Source organism: Macaca fascicularis, chromosome 14, assembly GCF_037993035.2.
Source record: "Macaca fascicularis isolate 582-1 chromosome 14, T2T-MFA8v1.1".
Lineage (NCBI taxonomy): Eukaryota > Metazoa > Chordata > Mammalia > Primates > Cercopithecidae > Macaca > Macaca fascicularis.
This window is the reverse complement of record NC_088388.1, coordinates 41416556-41442174: the sequence shown is the minus strand read 5'-3', so window position 1 is coordinate 41442174 and position 25619 is coordinate 41416556. Positions and strand designations below refer to the sequence as shown.

At 36.3% G+C, this 25619-nt stretch overlaps 1 long non-coding RNA gene across 1 annotated transcript in view; it reads right to left on the bottom strand.

Annotated features, from left to right (window-relative positions):
- LOC135967246 (uncharacterized) overlaps positions 1–24738 on the bottom strand; it is a 56451-nt gene extending 31713 nt beyond the window's left edge. The window contains exon 1 of the long non-coding RNA XR_010581247.1: positions 24510–24738. This is a non-coding gene — a long non-coding RNA (uncharacterized lncRNA). The remainder of the gene's footprint in view (positions 1–24509) is intronic.
- Positions 24739–25619: the final 881 nt, after the last annotated feature.

Below are 25619 nucleotides of genomic sequence, written 5' to 3'. Positions count from 1 at the left end.
ATTCCAAGTCTTTGCTATTGTGAATAGTGCTGCAATAAACATACGTGTGCATGTGTCTTTATAGCAGCATAATTTATAATCCTTTGGGTATATACCCAGTAATGGGATGGCTGGGTTATGTTTCTCCCAAATCTCTCTCTTACCTAGAGTTTCTTAAGGCTTCAGGGCTTCAAACCCAAAACGAGAAAGACTCTTTATTTTTTTTTCTTTCTACCAAATCTCATTACTGAAGCCATGATCATGAGGCTGATAAAATCTTAGTTGGAGGAAAATAATAATTATATAAATATCATAAAAATGGTATTATTGTGATAACATTATCCCTACACAATGAATTTTTCACAGTAGTCTCAGTGTTTTGTTTTGTTTTGTTTTTTTCATTTTAACTGAGTGAACTTGAACAAGTTAACCTTTCTAAGCCTCATTTCCTTCAATTAGAAGGTCTGTAATAGCAATGTTTCAGCAATTTCCTGATTAGTAAGTGAGTCAGTACAGCATCTGGCTCCTTTTACACTTGTTCAATTCATGATAGCTATATATGAGCCATGTACTGTTATTTAAATAATTTATAGAAGGCAGCTTAGAAGAGAGAATTTATGTGAACTTTCCCTGCAGTGGTTCTTTAACTCAAATAGCTACAGTCATTATGTTTAGTACTATTCATATGCCACCAATAATTTCAGAAAACGTCTTGACAATAGCTCAAGTTCTAAGAGAAGGTCTAAAAGACCTTCAAGAATGAGGCTGTAGAAGTCAGGAAGAAAACCTAAAGAACTAGCAGAATTGACAGCATCCCCAAGGAAAAAGGGCCAGGCTAATGCTCACTGCCAGGAATTTTTGCTCCAGCATTTTCATAACTCACAGGAGCTCACAGAGGAGACAGGCTCTCAGAATCTCCCATGACTTCCTGATGTCGCAAGTGCCCTTGCGGTCCTGTCATGTCACAGGCCAAAAATACAATCTCTTCCTGTGCTCTTCCTTAGCAAAGCTCTGTGGTCTTCGTATTTCAGATATAAGAGGAGACGAGTGCAGCAATGTATATGCTGTGACTTGAGGATCAAAAGTCTTCTTAAAATCTTATTTAGAGATCACAAATAGTAATATTTGAGTGTAAAAGGGGGCCAAGATTTTAATGTTTCTTTTGCTATTTATTTTTATTTTTTTTTATTTTTATTTTTTGAGACGGAGTCTCGCTCTGTCGCCCAGGCTGGCGTGCAGTGGCCGGATCTCAGCTCACTGCAAGCTCCGCCTCCTGGGTTCACGCCATTCTCCTGCCTCAGCCTCCCCAGTAGCTGGGACTACAGGCGCCCGCCACCTCGCCCGGCTAGTTTTTTGTATTTTTTAGTAGAGACGGGGTTTCACCGTGTCAGCCAGGATGGTCTCGATCTCCTGACCTCGTGATCCGCCCGCCTCGGCCTCCCAAAGTGCTGGGATTACAGGCTTGAGCCACCGCACCCGGCCGCTATTTATTTTTTAGAAATAAGATATTTTAGTGCGGCAATACATGGGGGCGTGTGTGCATGTTGTGCACATGTGTGTGTTTGAGCCTGAAGGTATTTATTCATGTCCCTGCTATGACTGTTAAGCATCTTTAACAGAAATTAGACAACTGAGATAGGGGAAGCCTTTAAAGATTACTTATTAATTCTCAAAATTTTAGAGTGTAATGGGAAAATAGTGATGGAAAAATATTATAAGCAAAACAAGGATTGAAAATTAGATTTTTTATTTTCTCACTTGTATACATCAACAGAAAATAAGTAGCTCTTCTAGGTATATTCCCTTCCTATTGTATTTTGCCTATTGTCACTCGTTACATTATCTATCCTACCCTACGCCCATCATATACACACTTACAATAAATAAAGCTTTGTTTTCCATTCATACCTCAATAGTTTGCATCTGAAGGTTTTTATTTTAATGCTTTTCTCTCTTTGAATGAAATGTTGTTCCATATAACCACGTCTCTAAATAACTTACTCACAATGATTGGGAACATATTATGCCCTAAGCATTGGACTGGACCTTTGGAACATTTTGTAGAATAAACCATACTTAAGAAGTCATCTCATTTCTACTTGCTAAATAAAAACACTCTCTTATTTGAAGCTTCATAAAATTTAAACTGGATATTTCTTAGAGCCTACATTGTTTTCTGTTATATTATAATTAAATGAATTTATTCTAAAACTTTTTAAATCTATATAACTTTAGGTTGAACAATGTAAACATTTCATAAACATAAAAGTATCAATAGATAAGGGAATCAATACAATGAATTTATTCTTGCAATCAACATATTTTCCTATAGAGCAGTCCACATTTAATCAGATACAAATATTAAAGCAGTACCTTAATATTGAGGGTAATAAACAATTCTAAAAATTCCTGGTGTGCTTATTTTTAGTACAATAAAGCATTTATGATATGCCTACTATATGCATGGCTTCATATTAAATAATCAAGATACAGAAACAAATTAAAAAGAAATAATCCTTTTAAATAATTTGTTAGTTGAAATTATTATGCAAACAAATCGTAATACCTAATGACAAAATAATGAAATACTAATGTAAAAGATTATCAAAATAGCATTTAAAAAGACTGATTAACAGTATTTCACAGGGGAAATATTATTTAAGGAGATTACTTTAGCCTGGATATTCTTTATAGAATGTGCCTTGTTGATAAAGGTACAGTTAAAAAGAGAATCTGGAGTGATAAAGAAGCTGTATATTATCATTGAAACACAACTGAAGTGAGGGAAGTGTTTTCCTGCTTTGATGGGTAATTAGCTCTATGAGATAGGCATGGGCCATGATGTGAAAAATATTGCATTTCATGCTTAAGAATGTTATATCGTGAATATTGAAAACCATAATAGGATTTTCAGCAGTTTGGTGGCATGACCCTTGATGGAGTGGTGAAAATTATGGGCTCTGAATCCACACTGCCAGGATTTGGAAACCACGTTTGCCAATAACAAATTATCAGACCTTACTTTATATAATTTTTTTGTGCATCAATTTTAACATCTATAAATGATGAATAAAATATTGCCCAAATCATTGAGTTGTGAGAATCGAATTAATATATCAAAATCACTTAAAGTCTTTCATATAGAAAAGCTAATAAAAGTATGAGTCATTCTTCTGTTTTTGTTGGTATGTCAAAGTGTTAGCAGTGTCATAAATATAGGAAGAGTAAAGTTAGATTTAGTGAGATGGTTAGAGTAATATTGTTATAACATGTTACACAATGAAGCATATAATAATGCAGGCAGAAGATAATGAGAAACCAAAATCAAGCCACAGAAGCTGTAACAAGAAGTGAAATAATTGAAAACGCAAGTTTGCCTGTGTGTAGTTACTTTACTTTGGTTTTATTTACCTTCATCTTTTTGAAAGATGAATTTTTAAAAGAAATATATTACACTTATAAATATAAATATATGTATGTATACACATCCCCATTTTAAACAGAAGAAAATTATTCTCATATGCATCTTTTTTATTTAAAATATGATTTGAGAGCTGAGCTTCTATATTTATACATGTAGATATGCTTTCTATATTTTTATCTGTCTTATTCTCTTATTTCTGTATTATTATGATAGACAAATTCAGAAAATTTTATAATACATAAATGGTAGAACAATTTATGTTCCTTTGGGTAAATACCTAGTAATGAGATGGTTGGGTCATTACAATAAGATTGTTAGTTCTGTTTATGTTCTTTGAGAAATTTTCAAAACACTTTTCACAATGGCTGAACTAATTTTCATTCCAAACAGTAGTTTATAAGCATACCCTTGTCTCTGCATCCTTACCAACATCTGCTATACTATTTTTTGACTTTTTACTAATAGCTATTCTGACTGGTGTGACATGGTATCATATTGCAGTTTTGATTTACATTTCTCTAATAATTAGTGATTTTTTTCCCATGGGCTTTTTGGCTGCTTGTATGTTCTTTTAAGAAGTGTCTGTTCAAGCCCATTTTTAGATGTTTTTTTTTTTCTCTTTTTTGGTTTTTCTCTTGGTGATTTGTTTAAGTTCCTTATATATAGTAGGTATTACAATCTGTTGGATGTATAGTTTACAAATATTTTCTCCCTCTCTGTAGGTTGTCTATTTACTCTGTTGATAGTTTCTTTGTGCAGAAGCTCTGTAGTTTTATGAGATACTATTTGTCCATTTTTGTTTTTATTGCAATTGCTTTTGAAATCTTCATCGTGAAATCTTTGCCAAGGTCAATGACCAGAATAGAATTTCCTATGCTTTCTTCTAGGGTTTTTACAGTTTTAGATTTTACATTTAATCTTAAATTCATCATGTATTGATTTTTTTCATATAGTGAAAGGAAGGCATCCAGCTTCAGTCTTCCACATATGGCTAGCCACTTATTCCAGCACCATTTGTTGAATAGGAAATCTTTTCTCCATTGCTTGATATTGTCAACTTCATCAATGATCAGATAATTAGAAGCACGTGGCTTTATTTCTGGTTTCTCTAAGCTGTCTATGTGTCTGTTTATATAGCAGTACCACGCTGTTTTGGAGACTGTAGCCTTGTAGTATAGTCTGAAGTTGAGTAATGCAATGTTTTCAGTTTAATTCTCTTTGCTTAGGATTGCTTTGGGTATTCAGGCTGTTTTGAGGAACCCTAAAATTCAAGTTCCATATGAATTTTAGAATGTGATTTTCTAATTCTTTGAAGAATGACATTGGTAATTTTAAAGGAATGGTACTAAATCTGTAAATTGCTTTGGTCTGTGTCACTATTTTTTAATGATATTAGTTCTTCCTAAGCATGAGCATGGGATATTTTTCCAACTTGCTGTATCATCTTGATTTCTTTCAGCAGTGTTTTGTAATTCTTATTCCAGAGATCTTCCAAATCCTTGGTTAGGTGTATTACTATGTGTTTTCTTATTTTTGTGGCTATTGCATATGGGATTGTGTTCTTGACTTGGCTCTCAGCTCAGATGTTACTGGTATTTAGAAATGCTACTGATTTATGCACATCGATTTTATATTCTGACATTTTATTGAAGTTGTTTATCAGGTCTAGGAGCCTTTGGAAAGAGATCAAGGGGTTTTCTTGATAGCTTTTAGGGTGTTTTATATTTCTGTGAGGTCAGTGGTAATGTTACCTTTGTCATTTCTTAATGTGTTTATTTGAATCTTCTCTCTTTCTTTATTAGCCTGAATAGCAGTCTATATATCTCATTTCTTATTTCAAAACATGAACTTTCACTGATCTTTTATATGGATTTTCTTGTCTCTATTTCACTCAGTTCAGCTCTGATTTTGGTTACTTCTTTTGTTCTATTAGTTTTGGGGTTGATTTACTCCTGCTTTTCTAGTTTGTCTAGGTATAATGTTCCGTTGTTAATTTGCAGTATTTCTAATTTCTTGATATAAGCATTTAGCACTATAAACTTCCTCTTAACACTGCTTCAGCCATGTCCCAGAGTTTCTAGTATGCTGTATCTTTATTTTAATTTTTTTCAAAATATTTTTTGACTTCTTCAATTTCATTCTTTGTCCAAAAGTGATTCAGGAGCAGGTTGTTTAATTTTCATGTAATTTTATGTTTTTGAGAGATCTTGGTATTGATTTCTGTTTTTACTGTGCTGTGTTCCGGGACTGTGGGTTGATATGATTGCAGTTTGTTCGAATTTGTTGAAAATTGCTTTATGACTGCACGTGTGGTCAATCTTAGGGTATATGCCATGTGCAGATGAGAAAAAATGTTGTTGTGTGGCATTGATATGGTTTGAATCTGTGTCCCCATCTAAGTCTCATATTGAATTGTAATCCTCAATGTGGGAGGTGCGGCCCTGTGGGTGGTGATTGGATTATGGGGGTGGTTTCTCATTAATGGGTTGGCACCATCCCCTTGGTGTTGTTCTCATGATAGTGAGTGAGTGAGTTATGATATTTGGTTGTTTAAAAGTGTGTAGCACCTCTTTCTCTCTCTTGGTCCTGCTCCTGCTTTGCGTTCCACTATGAGTAAAAGCTCCCTGAAGCCTCCCCAGAAGCAGATACTGCCATGCATCCTGTACAGCCTGCCGAACTATGAGGCAACTAAACCTCTTTTCTTTACAAATTACTGTGTCTCAGATTATTTATTCATAGGACTAGAGAATGGACTAATAGAGGCTTGTTTAGTAGATGTATGTTAGGTCCATTTGATAGTGTCAAGTTTAGGTGCCAAATGTCTTTGTTAGTGTTCTGCCTTAATGATGTATCTGATACTGTTGGTGTGGTGTCGAAGATTCCCACTATACTTGTGTGATTATATAAGTCTTTTTCATGTTTCTAAGAATTTGTTTTATTAGTCTGGGTTTTCCCGTGTTGGATGCATATATACCTAAGACAGTTAAGTCTTGTTGAAGTAAATCCTTTATCATTATGTAATACCCTTCTTTGTTTTTTAAATTGCTGTTGATTTAAAGGATTTTTTGTCTGAAATAAAAACAGTAATCTCTGTTCTTTTACATTTTCCAATTGCTTGATAGATCTCCATCTGCTTGATAGATCTCCATCCGTTTACTTTTAGCGTATGTGTGTCAATGCATGTGAAATGGGTGTTTGGAGACAGCATAAAGTTAGGTCTTGCTGCTTTATTCAACTTGCTATTCTGTGCCTTTTAAGTGGGGAATTTAGCCTGGTTCATTCAAAGTTAATATTGATATGGGATGATTTGACACTGTCATCATGTTGTTAGCTGGTTGTTATGTAAGCATGATTGTATGTTTGCTTTATAATGTCAGAGAGCTATGTACTTAAGTGTGTTTTTGTGGTGGCAGGTCTTTTATTATGACCACACACAGGTGTGGTGGTAACAAATTACCTTAACTTTTACTTTTCTGAAAAGGATTGTATTTCTCCACTAATGAAGCCTAGTTTGGATGGATATGAAATTCTGGGTTAGAATTTCTTTTCTTAAACAATGGTGAGTATAGGCCCCCAAACTCTTCTGGCTTGTAAGGTTTGTTTCTGAAAGGCCAGCTATTAGCTTGATGGAGTTCCCTTTATAAGTAACCTTCCATATCTGTCTAGCTGCTATTAATTTTTCTTATAAGTAACCTTCCATATCTGTCTAGCTGCCATTAATATTTTTTTTGTGTGTTGACCTTGGAAAATATGATGACAATGTGTCATGGGGATGATCATTTTGTACAGTATCTTGAAGGAGTTCTCTGAATTTTCTGAATTTGCATGTTGACCTCTCTGGTGAGATTGAGGAAATTTTTGTGGATAAATTTTCAGATATGTTTTCCAAGTTACTTGCTCTTTCTCTCTCTTTCTGGGGTGCCAGTGAGTTGTAGGTTTGGTCTCTTTACATAGTCAGATATTTCAAGGAGGTTTTGTTCACGCTTTAGATGCTTTTTAAAATTTTTTTTTCTGAATAAGTTGATTTGAAGAACCAGTCTTTGAGCTTTGAGGCTCTTTTTCTGCTTGGTCTATTCTTCTGTTAAAATTTACAATTCTATTAATAAATTTTTGTAGTGGGTTATTCAGTTCTAAGAAGTGAGTTTGGTTCTTTCTTAAAATGGCTATTTCAGTTTTCTGCTCTTATATTTTATTGGATTGCTTATACTCCTTAGATTGGGTTTTAGCTTTCTCCTATATCTCAATGATATTCATGGACATCCAGATTCTGAATTTTACGTCTGTTATTTCAACCATTTTGGTTTGGTTAAGAACCATTTCTGAGGAGTTACTGTGGTCATCTGTAGGTAAGAAGACACTCTGGCTTTTCGGAGTTGCCAGAGTTCTTGCACTGATCCTTTCTCATGTGTGTGGGCTGATGTTCCTTTAGAGTTTGAAGTTGCTGTCCTATAAAGGGACCTTTTCACTTTTATATTCTTTGATGCCCTTGAGAGTTTGACTATGGTAAAAGTTAGGTTTTCAACTGGCTTTGTTTCTAAGTGATTTCAGGGACTAAAGCTCAACTCAGCATTCCTTGGCTTCCTGATCTATCCTAAGAGACTGTGACCAGGCCTGCAGTTTTTTGTTTTTTTTTTTTTGTTGTTGTTGTTGTTTCCCCTGGCCCCTCAAGGTTAAATACGTACTGCTCTGGAGGAGCTGAGGTGTTCCCAGACCACTGACAACAACACTGTGACGGGAGGCTGTTAGCAAAAGTGCCTCAGCGCAGCACTGGCAGAATGGCATGGGTCCTCCTGCAGGTGTGCACCACCAGTGGGGTGATGGTGGGTCCCACGTGTGCTTGCACTTCAGTGGTGGGACAGCAATGGGTTTAGTGTGTGTGTGCACCAGTAAAGCAGCAGGGACCAGCTGAGGGCAAGTGCCCCCTAGCAGACACTTGCCTGCAAAAGCTCTCAGACTGTTAAGCAGGGTCTGCTGGCAAAAGAGGTACGAGGGTGGCTACCAACAAGCTCCTCTCTGAGGCATCTGAGGTTTCACTGCAAGTGAATATGGCCAGGCAGGGACCCAGAGATAGACCAGCAGACAGGGATTGCTCAGATCAGACTTGCCCCATCTAACAGGCTATATAGCCCTACTCTGTCCAGGTCTGGCAATCAACAAACCCTAGTTTTCTAGAGGAGTATGGTAAGCCTTAGGGGATGGGCGCCCATGGCCTGATCAGCTGCAACTGTTCCTGCTAGTTGGCAATCCTGTGCAGGGTTTCCAGCCTCCTTCTCTTTCAGCCCAGGGTCTGTGTCTTCCTTCTGTCTACTCTCAACGTCTTCTTTCCAAAGATCTGTTCAGAGAGTGCCCATCTTCTTAATGATCTGTTGTCTCAGTGGGTGAAGCTCTTCCTGGCTGTGTTAAATTGGCCATCTTGGTTCCTTCCATCCATTTAATCTTAATTAACTGCTAAAAGTCCTGTCTCCAAATAGTCACACTGGGGGTTAGGGTTTCAACATTGTAGAGACAAGATACCATCCAGAGTGCCTTTTCAATAAACAGAAACATTTATTCTATTTTTATTTATTATAATTACAAAAATGTTCAATTAAAATATGTTATTAACACTTTTGTTTTCTTCTAAGATTCTTATGGTTTTAGCTCTTACATTTAGGTTTTAATTCATTTTGAGGTAACTTTTTGATATATTGTGAGCTATGCGTTTTAAGTATGGCTATAGTAATCATTTACTGAAGTGAGGTCAAAGTGAAAATCCTTGAAGTTGAAGAGAACAAACGTACGTAAAACTAAACAATGGAACGAGTCATTATATTAAAATTGACCAAGCTATTAGTATGGAGTGGAAGGGAGAGGAATATCTCTACCTGGGATTCACAGTCTCATTTTCTGCAAAGAGTAAATTCATTTGCATTGTAGTTAATAACGAAGTCAATATCTCAATTCCTTTATGATTTTCTTCTGGTTGTCATATTTATCATGCAGTTCTGATTACTGTGTAGGTTAATTATCACACACTGCCTCTTTAAAATTCTACAAAAATTAATGAATACATGTTTTATTCTAAGCTGAATATTGGAACTTGTTTTGTGATCAGGAATTAGTATTATACCTGCAGATTCTATCTATCTATCTATCTATCTATCTATCTATCTATCTATCTATCTATCTATCTTCTTCCAATACCTTAAAACATGATTTAAATTCTAATTATATGAGATGAACAAAATACAAGAACCTGTGATGAGAATTTCATGCAATTTATTATGCATACTTAAGAGTAATACATTCTGAAGTTACTGTGTGCACATTGTAAGAACCTTTCTGAAGCACATAAGACTTTTTTTTTTGGAGTCTCGCTCTGTCATTCAGACTGGAGTGCAGTGGCACAATCTTGGCTCACTGCAACATCTGCCTCCTGGGTCAAGTGATTCTCCTACCTCAGCCTCCTCAGTAGTTGGGATTACAGGCACCCGCTACCACACCTGGCTAATTTTTGTATTTTTAGTAAAGAAGGGTCTCACCATGTTGGTCAGGCTGGTCTCAAACTCCTGACCTCAGGTGATCCACCCAGCTTGGCCTCCCAAAGTGCTAGGATCATAGGCATGAGTCACCATCCCCAGCCAAGATAATACAATTTTAAGGAAAACTTTCATATAGTGTAACCACTGCAGGAGTCTTAGCCATACTCTGAGTGAGGACTACTTTGTTCACCACAGCTATCCACTCACATTCCCCACAAAATGCCAGTTTTTGCAATAGTGTAATCTGCCACAGGAATTCACAATGCCCTCTAAATATTGAGAGTTTGCCTAGGATGCCAAGACCTGTCATTTCTTAAAAAATGAAGTAGGCGGCCGGGCACAGTGGATCACGCCTGTAATCCCAGCACTTTGGGAGGCTGAGGCAGGCGGATCATGAGGTCAGGAGATAGAGAACATCCTGACTAACACGGTGAAACCCCGTCTCTACTAAAAATACAAACAAATTAGCCGGGCGTAGTGGTGGGAGCCTATAGTCCCAGCTACTCAGAAGGCTGAGGCAGGACAATGACATGAACCTCGGAGGTGGAGCTTGCAGTGAGCCGAGATTGCGCCACTGCACTCCAGCCTTGGCAACAGAGCGAGACTTCTTAAAAAAAAAAAAAAAAAAAAAAGAAAGAAAAGAAGGCAAAATAATTGTTCTTCCAAAATGCTCACATGCTGATATTTAGAGTTGATGAATATGATATTTTACATGGCAAAGGGGGATTCTGGTTGCTGTTAGAAAAGTACGTTCCTAATCAGCAGATTTAAAAATAGGGAAAAAGATTATCCTGGATTATCTAGGTGAACGCAGTGCAATCACAAAGTACAAAGTGCCTTAAAGTGAAAGAAAATCAGAGAGACATGGGAGTATGACAAAAAGGGACAGAGAGAGGCAATATTACTCACTTTGGAGATGAAAGAACTGAACCTTTAGAAGCTTGAAGAGACAAGGAAACAAAATTTGTTTCGAGATCCCAGAAAGAAACACAGACCTGAAAACAAGAAACACAGACCTGAAAACACCTTGATATTTGCCCCTTAAGACCTTTGTCGTACTCTAACCTACAACATACGAAGACAATTTGTGTTGCTTAGCTTTGTGATATTTGTCACAATAACAAATGAATACTAATACAAGGAGCCAATATACATTTTTTCTTATAAGCAATGTCCCCAGAATGACTTTATTAAAAAAAACGTTTAATTGAAAGGCACCTTTATTTATAGCTAGAAAGAAATAAAACAGCCAATCTAGTGCTATAGATGCCATGATCATATTCATTTTGCATTAAGTAATCAATACATCATGAGTAGTGGGTCAATCATGAGAAAGCCAGGATTCAAACTAGGTGAACTCGTTTGAGAAAACATATTCCTAATAATTAAACTATCCTCTTTGTCACTACATTCTTTGGGATGTGTCCATGGTATGTGCAGCCTGAGAAGCTTACTAGGTAATTCTGATATTCATTCCTGATTGAAAAGTGCTACTCTAAGCACAAAACTCTGTGCATGATAACTGCTTGAGCAGCTTTGTACTCAAAGTGTCAGCTTTTTTCTACTTGATAAGAAAAGGGGATATAGAATTGAATTAAAAGCCCCATTCTGTTAGAAGTGTGAAGTTAAGCTAGATGCCATAATACTTCCTGCAGTGTGCAATAAAACAGTTCTTGTGAAAATGTAGTTTAGCAACTTACTTTTAATCCCGTTCAATATTATGTAGATTCTTCAATAAATGTGATACTGTCACTTCATATATCTTAGTGTGCTATAACACTTCCAAGGACAGCATAAGGACACTGTACATATTTGGAGGCACCTGTAAAATACAGTTTGAGGTGCCCTTTCATATTATTCATATCACATTATTTAATTGTCAATCAGGTCTTTAACGAATAGTGTTCTTGTTTTCTCTATTTAGTCCCCCAAAACTTGAATATCAGAGTGATGGTTATTACTGGTTCAAAAAATGCCTTCTGAATTCTTATTTTGTGACCTGCCTTTGTTTAAAAATGACTTTTCTCAGACTTATGAAACGCAGGGTCTCAATATTATTCAGGACAACAAATTATTTGTCTTGCATATGCATTTTTAATAACAATCATTTCACAAATAAGAAAGTCATATAAAAAGGAAGATACTATGTAATCAAGCATCTGGTAGGCATCAACCACGATTTATCAAACTCTATGTAAGAAAAGAGGGCCTTGGGCATAGCAAAAACAAATGCACTCCTTGTGAATCCAGTCACCTGAAAAAAAATTGGGACGAAGAAAGCATAAACACCTGCTTTACCATGTGTGGGGAAAAATCAAATGAACAGAACAGATGAAGCATCAGTAAAATTATTTGATGACTAGGGAAGAAAGAGAAAGCACAAAGTGAAAATAAGTGGCTTAATTAAAATGTTTGCCTGCACCTCTGTTATGAAATAAACACAAAATCTTTTTGTTTAATCAAATTTTCTTCATATTTAAATTATTCTCTGGAGTTCCACATTGGTGATTTAGGTCAAGCTCATTCTTCAGACGTTAAAAAGAAAAACATGCCCTTTGAAGAAGGACTATTATTTAGCTTTGAAAATCCATGCTGGATTGTACTTTCCCATCCTGCTTACATTGATATGACACTTAAAACCATACATTTTTCTTCTGGTATTTATTCTCATGACCTGATAATGAAATATGCATTTCAAAGAATGTCATAAGAGTGAAGAAAATTACATTAAACATCTATGAGTTTATTCCACATATTAAATCCAACAACAAGGCCTATAATTCTGCCTGTTAAATAATATTTCAAATATATCCAGTGATGAGAAAAGCTAAGGTGGTTGATTAGAAGCAGCTAGTGCATGCCGTTCTTACAGAGAAGAGACAGAATGACAAATAAGCACTAATTTTTCAAGTGGATCGCCCAGGAGGCTGTGTTGGAATTCATCAAGGAAGCAATAGTGACCCACAGAGAGCAGAAAAGAGAAAGGCAGGAGAACTGCCCACAGGTGTTGGCACAGAGCCCCGGGGAGCTCCCTGCTGTAGGGAAGAGGTGAGTGTCCCTGGGGACTCACACTTCTGCCAAGGAACTTTGTAATCCTTGGCTCAGAAGATCCCTCATGAATCCTCTGGTCTCTAGAACCACATGCAGGGCTGCCTGGAGTCTGGACAGAGCCACTGCTCAAGCCTCCATGGAGCCCCATTGACTTTGGATATCTAAGTATCCTGGTGCCAACAGCAATAGCTCTGGCAACAAGGGCGCCCAGGCTCTCGTGTGCACCTCCGGATAGGGCTATATCTATGGTGCTGAGCAGCAGATGGACTACAGTTTGCTCCTCCTCTATATCTCTCCAGGCAGGGCCTCCTCGCCTAGGCCCCCAGTACAACTGCCCCATCACACTTGATTATTTAAATCAGTAGCAGTCCTGCATTTCTCTGGGATGGAGCTCCCAAAGACAACTAAAGGATCGTCTGTCATTGCTGCCACAGTGGTACTCATTGTTGCTTCCCCCAGCTAGAGAGGAAACAAACACCCTGTTTTTGTGCTCATATAGTGTGCTTTCACTGTCCTAAGGAGAGGAGGACAGACTGCTCTCCCCATGAGCTCCCAGACCCCCTGTTCTTCACCAGGCAGGGCCCCATGGCTTAGGCCCGCAGCGTAATTGTCCTATCCCAGCTGATCAAACTTTGATCAGCCATGAATCTGTTTCTATGGCACAGAACTCCCAGAGAAAACTCACAGGCCCACTGCCATTGCGATTGCTGAGGTCACTGCCCCGTTGCCTCAAACTTTGTGGTCGGGGGGAACAAAAAGTCTGAGCTCGTCCCAGGGCTGCAGCGCTGACATCTGTGGCCAGCACTCAAACATTCAAATGGGAAAGGAGCCCTCACTCTCAGTGCACTGAGATGGATGAGGCTCATGCGTCCACAGGCTGCTCCAGGAACCAGAACTGCCTCCCTCCACAGGACTGGCCCAGAAAACGTATGGCTTATCTCCCTGCGGTGGCTTGTCGAGGGAGCTCCATAGCCTGGAACACCTAACAAAGGACTCACAAGTGCAGTGCCAGTCACTGGAGGGGGCTCCTTTAAGGTCCAAGAGTGAACATGGTGAGGCGCGTCACCACTCTCTCTGCTGCACTCCACAGCGCGCCCGCAAACACCAGAAATACAAAGGAGCTATGTGGCTAAGAACTATCTATTATCCATTATTTTTAAGTGTCATCTAATGGATAAAAGTCCAAACTACAACCCCAAAGTCGCTTTGCTAATATTTTCCCCTGTGCAACCAATGGCAAGGATTCAAACACGAATAAAGACCCTGCACAAAGTCTTGGCTCTCTGAAAAATCCAGAAGCAAAGCCAAGTGACTATACTCAAGTTACAGCATAATTAAAAAAACACCAATTCTCTCAGATGAGGAAGAATCAGCACAAGAACTCTGGTAATAAAAATAAAGAAATAAAAACAGTGTTCTTTTATCTTCAAATGAGTTAACTAGCTCCCTAGCAATGGTTCTTAACCAGGAAGAAGTGACTGAAGTGACAGACATTAAATTCAGAATCTGGATGGCAAGGAAGTTCATTGAGATTCAGGAAAAAGTTGAAACCCAATTCAAGATATCCAGTAAAATGCCAAGAGCTGAAAGAAAAAAATAGCCACTTTAAAAAAGAGCTGAACTGATCTTCTAGAGTTAAAAAGTATACTAAAATAATTTCATGATACAATTAGAGCTACTAACAGCAGAATATACCAAAACAAAGAAAGAGAAGCTATGAACTTGAAGACAAGTGCTTTGAATTACCTCGATCAGACAAAAATCAAGAATAAAGAATTAAGAAATATGAACAAAACCTCCAAGAAATATGAGACTATGTAAAGAGTTCAAATCTAGGACTCATTGGCATTCCTGAGAGAGGATAAACAATATTGAAATTACGTTTGAAAATATAGTCCATAAAAATGTTTACAATCTTGCTACAGTGATTGATACACAAACCTAAGCAATAGACAGAACCCTGGCTAGATACTATGCAAGATGATAATTTCAATGCATGTAGTCATCACATTCACCAAGGACAATGCAAAAACATAAAATTAAAAAAATAAAATTAAAGGCAGCTAGAGAGAAGGGTCAAGTCATGTACAGAGGGAATGCCATCAGGCTAGCAGCAGACCTCTCAGCAGAAACTTTATAAACCATTAGAGATTGGGAGTATATTTTCATCATATTTAAAGAAAAATTCTAACCAAGAATTTCATATCCTGCCAAACTAAACTTCATTAATGAAGGAGAATTAAAATCTTTATCAGACAAGAAGATGTAGAGGAAAATGATTTCAATTAGACCAGTCTTACAAGAGGTACTTAAGGGAATGCTAAACATGGAACTGAAAGACCACCAACTGTTAACACAAAAGCATACTTAAGCACATTTCCCAAAGGAAATATAAAGCCACGATACAGTCAATTCTACATAACAACCAGCTAACAATATCAAGAAAAAATCTCACATAGCAATTCTAACCCCGAATGTAAATGGACTAAACACCCCACTTAAAAGGCTTAGAGTGGTCAGCAGGATAAAAAGACAAGGCTCAACCATGTGTTACCTTAAAAAGACCAATCTCACATGGAATGACACAGATAAGCCCAAAGTACAGGGATAGAGGAAAATCTACCATGCAAATAAAAAACAACAAAGAGCAGGAGTTGTTATTCTTATATCAGATAAAACACACTTTAAACCAATAAATATGAAGAAGGACAAAGAATGACATTACTTAATAATAGCCCAACAAGAGACATAACTATTCTAAATATATACACACCCCATGACAAGTTCTTCTGGGCCTACAAAAAGACACAGAGAACCACACAATAACAGTGGGAGACTTCATCTTCTCATTGACAGCATTAGACAGATCATCAAGGCAGAAAACTAACAAAATAATTGTGGACATAAATTAGGCACTTGGCCAATTGGACTTAATAGACATCTACAGAAAGCTCCACCCAACAAACAGAATATATATTCTTCTCACCTGCACACACAACGTATTCTAAAATCAACCACATACTCGGTCATAAAATAAGTCTGAATAAATTTAAAAAATTAAAATCAAGCACACTCTTAGACTACTCTGAAATAAAATTAGAAATCTGTATGAAGAATCTCTCTCAAAACTATCCAAATTCATGGAAATCAAACAGCTTATTCCTGAATAACTCCCTGTTAAACATAAAAATTAAGATAGAAATAAAAAAATTCTTTGAAATTAAAGAAAATAAGAACACAACTTACCAAAATATCTGAGATGCAGCTAAAGCCAGTGTTAAGGGGAAGGTTAATACCACCAAATGCTGTCATCAAGAAGTTAGAAAAATTTCAATTAACAAACTCAATTTGGACGTAAAAGAACTAAGAGGGGGGAAAAAAACCAATCCCATAGCTAGTAGAAGAAAAGAAATGACTAAATTTAGAAAATAAATAAAATTTACATGCAAAAATCTCCACAGCATATCAATTAAATCAAAAGCTGATTCAAAATAAACAATGTTAATACACTGTTAGCTAGATTAAAACAAATCCAAATAAGTAAAATCAGAAATGACAATTATGATATTACAACAAATCCCACCAAAAGGCAAAAGATTCTTAGAAAAAACTATGAAGAATTCTATGCACGCAAATTAGAAAATCTAGTGGAAATAGACACATTTCTGGAAACACACATCTTCTAAGATTGAATCAAGAGGAGATTGAGACCCTGAATAGATCAATGTTGAGCCCTGAAATTGAATCAGTTATATATATGTATAATATATATAATATTACGTATATTATATATATATTTTATATACACACACATACATATATATATATCCCTACCATACAAAAAAAGCTCTGGACCAGATGGATGCACAGCTGAATTCTACAAGTTGTACTAAATTCTTACTGAAACTATTCCAAAAAGTTGAGGAGATACTCCTCCCTAGCTCACTCTGTGGAGCCAGCATCAGTCTAATACCCAAATCTGGTAGAGACACAGCAAAAAAGGAGAACTTCAGATCAATTCCCCTGGTTAACCTAAATGCAAAAATACTCAACAAAATACTAGCTAATGGAATCCAGATTTATATCATAAACATAACACATCACAATCAAGTAAGCTTTATTCCTGGGATGCAAGGATATTCCGACTTAACAGATCAATAAATGTAATTCACCACATAAACAGAATAAAAAACAAAAACGATATGCTCATCTCAATAGATATGGAAAATATTTTTGATAAAATCCACCATCCCTTCATAATAAAAACCCTCAACAGTATAGGCATTGAAGGAACATACCTCGAAATAATGAGCCATCTATCACAAACCCACAGCCAACATTATAACAAATGGACAAAAGTTGGAAGCATTCCCCTTGAGGACTAGTACAAGACAAGGATGTCCACTCTCACTAGTCCTATTTAACATTGCACTGAAGGTCCTAGCCAGGAAATTCAGGCAAGAGAAAGAAAAAGATGGCATACAAATAAGAAAAGAATATGTCAAATATCTCACTTCCCTAACAATATGATTCTATATGTAGAAAATCCTAAATACTCCAAACAGCTACTAGAACTGATAAATGATTTTAGTAAAGATTCAGGATACAAAATCAATGTACAAAAATCAATACCATTTCTATACATTAATAATGTCCAAGCTGAGAGTCAAATCGGGGACACAAAACCATTTACAATAGCCACAAATAATATGAAATACCTGGGAACATAGCTAAACAAAGAGGTGAAATATCTTCACAAAGATAAATACAAACTTTGCTAAAAGAAATCAGACACAACACAAATAAGTGGTAAAAAAAAATTCTGTACTCATGTAGAATAATAAATATGGTTAAATGGTCATATTGCCCAAAGCAATTTATAGACTCAACACTATTTATATCAAACTGCCAATGTCATTCTTCACAGAACTAGAACAATCTATTCTAACATTCATGTTTGTGATGGTTAATATTAAGTGCCAATTTGACAAGATTGAAGGATGCCTTGATAGCTGATAAAGTATAGTTTCTGGGTGTGTCTGTGAGGGTGTTACCAGAGGAGATTGACATTTGAGTCAGTGGATTGAGAGAGGAAGATCTACCCTCCTTGTGGGTGGGCACCATTCAATTGGTTGCCAGTGTGGATAGAACAAAGCAGGTGGAAGAAGGTGGGATGAGCTGGCTTGCTGAGTCTTCTGGGTTCATCTTTCTTCCTTTCTGGATGCTTCAGTCCATTCCTGCCACCCTTGGACATCAGACTCCAGGGTTTTTGGCCTTTAGAATCTTGGGCTTTCACCAGTGGTTTGCCGGGGACTCTCAGGCCTTCAGCCACAGACTGAAGACTACACTGTCAACTTTCCTGCTTTTGAAACTTTTGGACTCAGACTGAGCCACTACTGCTTTCTTTCTTCCACAGCTTGCAGACAGCCTATTGTGGGACTTCACCCTATGATTGTGCGAGCCAATTTTCCTTAATAAACTCCCTTTCATATAAATATATATCCTGTTAGTTCTGTCCCTCTGGATAACCCTAATACAATATAGAACACAAAATGAGCCTGAATAGTCAAAGCAATTCTAAGAAAAAGAACAAAGCCAGAGGCATCACACTATCCAACTTCAAGCTACTATAAAGCTATAGTAACCAAAACAGCATGGTACTGGTACAAAAACAGACTCATAGACCAATGGAACAGGTTATAAAACTCAGAAATAAAGTCACACACTTACAACCATCTGATCTTCAGCAAGACTGACAAAACAAGTAACAGGGAAAGGACTCCCTATTCAATAATCTATGCTGGAATAACTGGTTAGCCATATAAAATAGAATGAAACTGGACCCTTAACTTTAAGCATATAAAAGATTAACTTATGATCAATTAAATATTTAAATGTAAGACTTCAAACTATAAAAATCCTAGAATAAATCCTAGGAACTACCCTTCCTGACATCAGCCTTAACTAAAAGCTTCTAAGTCCCCAAAGCAATTGTAACAAAAAACAAAATTGACAAGTGGGACCATCTAATTAAACTAAAAAGCTTCTGCAAAGCTGAAGAAATTATCAACAGAGTAAACATGCATCTTCCAGAATGGGAGAAAATATTTGCAAACAATGAATGTCACAAAGGTCTAACATCCAGAATTTGTAATCAAATTAAACAAGTCAACACGCAAACGCTAATAACCTCATTAAAAATGAGCCAATGACATGAACAGACACTTCTCAAAGGAAGAGATTTGAGCAGCCAAGAAACATAGAAAACTGTTCAACATTACTAATCATCTGAGAAAAGCCAATAAAAACCACAATGAGATATCACACACAAGTCAAAATGGCTATCATCAAAAAGTCAGAAACAACAGTTATTTGTGAAGATTCAGAGAAAAAGGAACACTTACACAAAGCTGGTAGGAATGTAAATTAGCTCAACCATTGTGAAAAACAGTGTAGAATTTCTTAATTTTAATTAATTAATTAATTAATTTGAGACAGAGTTTGGCTCTTTCGCCCAGGCTGGAGTGCAATGGCACGATCTCCACTCCCTGCAAACTCTGCCTTCTGGTTTCAAGCAATACAACTGGCTCAGCTTCCCGAGTAGCTGTGATTACAGACACCTGCCACCATGCCCAGCTAATTTTTGTATTTTTTGGTAGAGACAGGGTTTCACCATGTTGACCAGGCTGGTCTCCAACTCCTGACGTAAGGATCCACCCGCCTTGGCCTCCCAAAGTGCTGAGATTACAGGTGTGAGTCACTGCGCCCGGACAACAGTATAGAAATTTCTAAAAGAACTTAAGATAGAACTACCATTCAATCCAGCAATTTCATTAACTGGGTATATACCTAAAGGAAAATAAATCCTTATATCATAAAGACACATGCACTCATACGTTCATTTCTGCACTATTTACAATAGTAAAAACATGAAATTAACCTAGGTGCCCATCAATGGTAGCTTGGATAAAGAAAATGAGGTATGTATATACCATCAAATACTAGATAGCCATAAAAAATCACGGCTGTAATCCCAGCTCTCAGAGAAGTGGAAGCGGGAGGATAGCTTGAGCCCAGGAGTTTGAGACCTGCCTGGGCAATATAGCGAGACCCTGTTCTCCATAAATAAATAAATAAATAAAATAATTATGTCCTTTGCAACAATATGTATGGGGCTGGAGGCCATAATCCTAAGGAAATTAACACAGGCACAGAAAACTAAATACCACATGTTCTCGCTTATAAATAGGAGTTCAACACTGAGCACACATGGATGTAAACATGGGAACAACAGACACTCTGGACTACTTTTGGGAGGAGGGAGTGAGAGGTGTATGAGATTAAAAACTACATTTTGTGTGCAATGCTCACTACCCACCTGCAATATACCAGTGTAACAAATCTGCACATACACTCTCTGTATCGAAAATTAAAATTGAATTAACAAAATTAAAATTGTAAAAAGTCCAGTTATCTTTTTCATATTAACTGCTATTTTACTGAATCAGACCATTATCTCTTGTCTGGACAACAAACTCTTTCCAAATTGTCTTCCCATCTTGATTGTCCTCCCCCTTTAATTATCTAAACATAATTCCTAGAGCAATCTGCTTAAAAGATATGTTGAAAACTTCAGTAGGTTCCTGCTCTATGTCAAACACATTTCAAATATCTTATTATGTCCCATACGTGAAGTGACAATATTTTTTATCCTTTCTTTTTATTATACTTTGAGTTCTTGGGTACATGTGCACAACATGCAACCATATTATTTTAATCCAAATTAGGGTACCCGTAAGACTAAAAAGAGGTGCTGTTTATAATTATGTCAGTAAACTAGCCATGACCTTGTAGTCTTAGTGACACAATGGATCATATAATCAATCTACTTGTAAGAGTTGGCCTGATCTGGTCTATATATTTAAACCTCTACCGCATCCTCATCTTCTTGCCCTTCTTCAACTATAGGGGTCTCTTTTTCACTGTTTAAAGATAAAATTTTTGTCTGATGTTGCTTGTTTTCTTTTTATTCACATTGTTTACATGTCCCATCCTGATAGCTGTATTTCCTGAGCATCCCATCTAATACCATTTCACACCCAAAATAATGATCCAAGATTTCTATATGCATATTTCATAGTAGAATTTGTGATTTAATTTGTTTAATTTTTCTCTTTTCTAATAAAATATATAATTAATTGAAAACAAAAACTATATTTTGCTTCTCTAGAACTTAAACAGATATCTGGCACATAGCAGACTCTGGGAAAAAAATCAGATAAAGAATGAGTTGCACAAGTGTTGCCTGATCTATGTGAAAGATGTGGCAAACTATGTAAGTGTGGTCTTGAGACATTGCTCTTCAGTGATGGAACCTGAATAACGAGTTAGGTCTTAACCCAATAACCTGTGATTCTAACCCTTGAGTAAATGAGCCACAAGAAATAGAACATTGCGGTTCACCTAGCCAAAGCATAGTATCCTCTGTGGACAGCTCCTGGTTTTTAAATAATTACCAGGCTTAAACTGAAGATGTCTTAATAGAAATGCACTTTATGTAATAAAAAAACAAGGATGGCAAATTTAATTTGTAAATACAAATAAGATTGTAATAGTAATATTTTACATCTTTTGCCAAATTATAATTGGAATACCACAAATCCACACAGCTATTAATTCACATTTGTGTTACTACAATTAGCTATTCATTTTTTTCTCTAAATCCATCTTTTCTATCGCATACAAATTAATCTTAAATAAGGAATACCTTTTGAAAACTAGAATTGAATCATCTAGTGTGTTATAGTTGCTAATCCACATTTATAGCACTTAGAATATCATTTCCAAATTTATCAGTGCGTATCTTTCTGTACCAAGCTAGAATGAGTGTTAGTGACAGAGAATGAGTCTTATTTTTGTTCTTTGCAACCAAACACAGACTCTGGTTAGTAGTGAGTTCCTCAGCTGGTTATAAGAGTAAATTTTTTTTTCCTGCCTTCTCCCCTCATCAAAATATTTCAAATCTCCCCATTGCCAACAACAAAAAAATGCATAACATTTCATAAACACTTTAGCTTGACATTCAAAACCCTCTGCAATCTGGCCCCACTCTAAGTACTCACCAAATACACAGAACTCTAATATTGCAATGGAAACGTTATACCAGTCCCATTTTTAGGGTGATAAGCAGCAACCAAATGAATATTAGCCTCCTGGTTCATTTTACCTTGTGTCTACTCTTTGGAATTTCTGAATTTGAGAATGCATGCTTGTGTGCGAGTGTGAAGTTTAATTCTTTAAATCTGACCAATTAAAGAAAAAGTAGTGTTCGGAGAAATAGGAGTATTCCACGTTGCTATAACCTAAGACAGAATGTACGACTTGGGGTTGAATTGGTAAGATTTTATGGATTCAAGATCAAAGTCAATGGTCTATGGCTTTGAGTTTAGCCGTTATGCATAGAAAAGCTTTTGATGCATGTTTTCTTTTGTTTCTTCCCCTCCCTCCCTCCCTTCCTTCTTTCCTTCCTTCCCTCACATTTCTTTCTTTTCTCTCCTGCCTGCGTGCCTTCCTTCTCTTCTTCCTTCCTTCCTTCCTTCCATCCATCCATCAAGTAATAGTGCAGGGAATAAAGAGTTAGAAAATTTGTTGGAAGTGAAGGTTTGGTCCTTTATTTTAAAGGTGTTATCATAGCAGTGTAGACAAACTGATACTTTTTATGAGGATGAGATAACAGGAAAACAGAAGATAAAATTTCATAAGTAATTTTGTTGGTTGTGAGAATATTTAATGTACTTTGCTTGCTGTGTGTTACTTTCAAAATAAAAAATATTAATAACAATGTAACCTCCAGTATATTTTATTGTATAAAAATGTACAAGTTAAAGAACAGAAAATACATTTTGTTTTGTTTTTTCCAAACATCATTAATTTGTCCAATGTTTCCATGAAATTCTCTTAAAAGTTTAGCCAAAACATCATTTCCTGGTCTATTAAAAGTGCTTCTAATCTTTCTATTAAGTAAGTGGATGTGAGTAAAATAGATGTTTACACAAAGAGTTTAGAGCGTACTATTGTTAGTATGCTGTCATGTTTATAGCTATTGTGCTATAAATATTGTATGTGATTGTTTTCCTCTCTATTTGAATATTAGAAAGATTAATATTATTCATCTCACATAGACATCATTTATTACTAAAAAAGGAATTCTTATGATATTGGGAGATCAGACTCTGGACAAAAAAATTGCATTAACTACATAAATGTTTTGTTATCAGAGAATCTAATGGAATTAACACCTTTTTATGTAAATGCTTCCCTCTCCTTTTCCAAACATTTATTCACTTAAACCTGGAGAATAGCCTGTCTCTTTATAATATAACTCTTCTCATCATTATGAGGTCTTCTTCAAACTAAATTTACTACTATTCTTCAGAGATAGATATATACATACACATCTCTATGTTAGAGATAATGAGAAGATGACTTCACTAGACTAATTTCCTTAAGGGTTACTAATTGCAGGTCCTATGTAAATGACTTTCATATGTTTATCTTATTAAACTATCATAATTCAAAATGGAATAGATACTAGTTTTATTCCCCATTTTGTAACTAAAGAATGTGAAGACTAGATGATTTATATTGCCTATCCTTTATCACATTATTAAAAAATAAATGAAGGAACACAAAAACACATAAGAATGTTCTTCACCTCTAGTTTACTTTGCTCTGTAACTATCTTTTGGTCATCCCCTCATTTTCTATCTTTACTAGGAAGCATTTATCTTTTACCATACCAAGCCATGCTTCTCTACCTATAATTTTAAAATGTTTGCCTGAGAAAAGCATAGCATTACTTATTTTTAAATTGTTTCATGAATGAAGGTTTATTCTTGCTAAGCATAAAGTAAACACTCAGTATGTTCTCACTAAATGTATCATGAGGCTGAACCAGTTTGTTGTTTCATTCAAATCAACAAAAAATTTTGGCTCCTTAAATCCAACATTTAAAATCAATTGATCATTCAAAATCAGAATCAAGATACATGATTTGACCCAGTTTAAATTTTGTGTGAAAAACTTAATACATAAACTATTCAGTATACCCAAACTGGAAATCAAAAATGAGAGTTATTACAACTATTACTATATTAAATAGAATCCCTCATCCCTGACTTTGCTAATAAACCAATGTTCTTCATATCCTCAGAAACACATACTAATTAATACGCACTACTCACTAAATGCTTATAACTAGCGGGCTACCTTTAAAATGGCCACAGTAGTTTGTTCACTGAGAATGAGAGATACTCTGCTGATTTTCAAACTACTATTATTTCAATGTTTCTGCTAATGACAACACTTTATACTGGTTGAGGAGACCTAAAACTTAAATAAATTTTAAAATATAGATTTTACTTAATTAAAACATATGAACGACACATGGCACAAATCATAAGTATGCAACTCAATAAACATCCCCAAATGAACATTCGTGTAACCAGTAAGCATATCATGAATATAAATATTACCAGCATTCTGGAAGCTTTCAAGAATTAATATTGGCCAGATGCAGCGACTCACGCCTGTAATCTCAGCACTTTTGGAGGCCGAAGCAAGCGGATCACCTGAGGTGGACCAGCCTGGCCAACATGGTGAAACCCCATCTCTACTAAAATTACAAAAAATGGGCCGGGCGCGGTGGCTCACGCCTGTAATCCCAGCACTTTGGGAGGCTGAGGCGGGAGGATCACAAGGTAAGGAGATCGAAACCACGGCGAAACCCCGTCTCTACTAAAAATACAAAAAAATTAGCCGGGCGTAGTGGCGGGCGCCTGTAGTCCCGGCTACTCAGGAGGCTGAGGCAGGAGAATGGCGTCATCCCCGGAGGCGGAGCTTGCAGTGAGCCAAGATCGCGACACTGCACTCCAGCCAGGGGGACAGAGCGAGACTCTGTCTCGAATAAAATAAAAAAATAAAATAAAATAAAATAAAATAAAATAAAAAATAGCTGGGTGTGGTGGCATGTGCCTGTAATCCCAGCTACTCAGGAAACTGAGGCAGGAGAATTACTTGAACCTGGGAGGCAGAGTTGCAGTGAGCCGAGATCGCACCACTGCCCTCCAGCCTGGGCGACAGAGACTCCCTCTCACACACAAAAAAACAAAACAAAACAAAAAACAACAACAAAAAAACTACTAACTACTCTTCTAAATTGTAACATCATAGAATGCTATTAGCTTTTCTTGATATTTCTTTAATTGAAATGATAGAATGCTGATGTTGTGTGAAGCTTTCTTCATGTTATTTCAGGTAGTGGTAGTTCATTCATTCATTCATTCTCATTGCTGTACAGTATTATATAAGTATATGACAATGTAATAATTCATAAACTGTTGAAGAGCGTTTCATTTCCAGTTTGAGGCCATTACATGTAGTGCTGTTATTCAAAGGTATGTGTTTTGATGAACATACATATGCATTTTTGTTGGATATGTACCCTTTAGGTATAGAGTTCCAGGGCTCTGCCTTACGTGTACACTCAGTTTTAGTAGATACTGTCATATGCTTTCTCGTAGAGGTTGTACCACTTCTACAAGAAATCTATGAGAGGGCAAATTGCTTCACATCTTTAACAATGC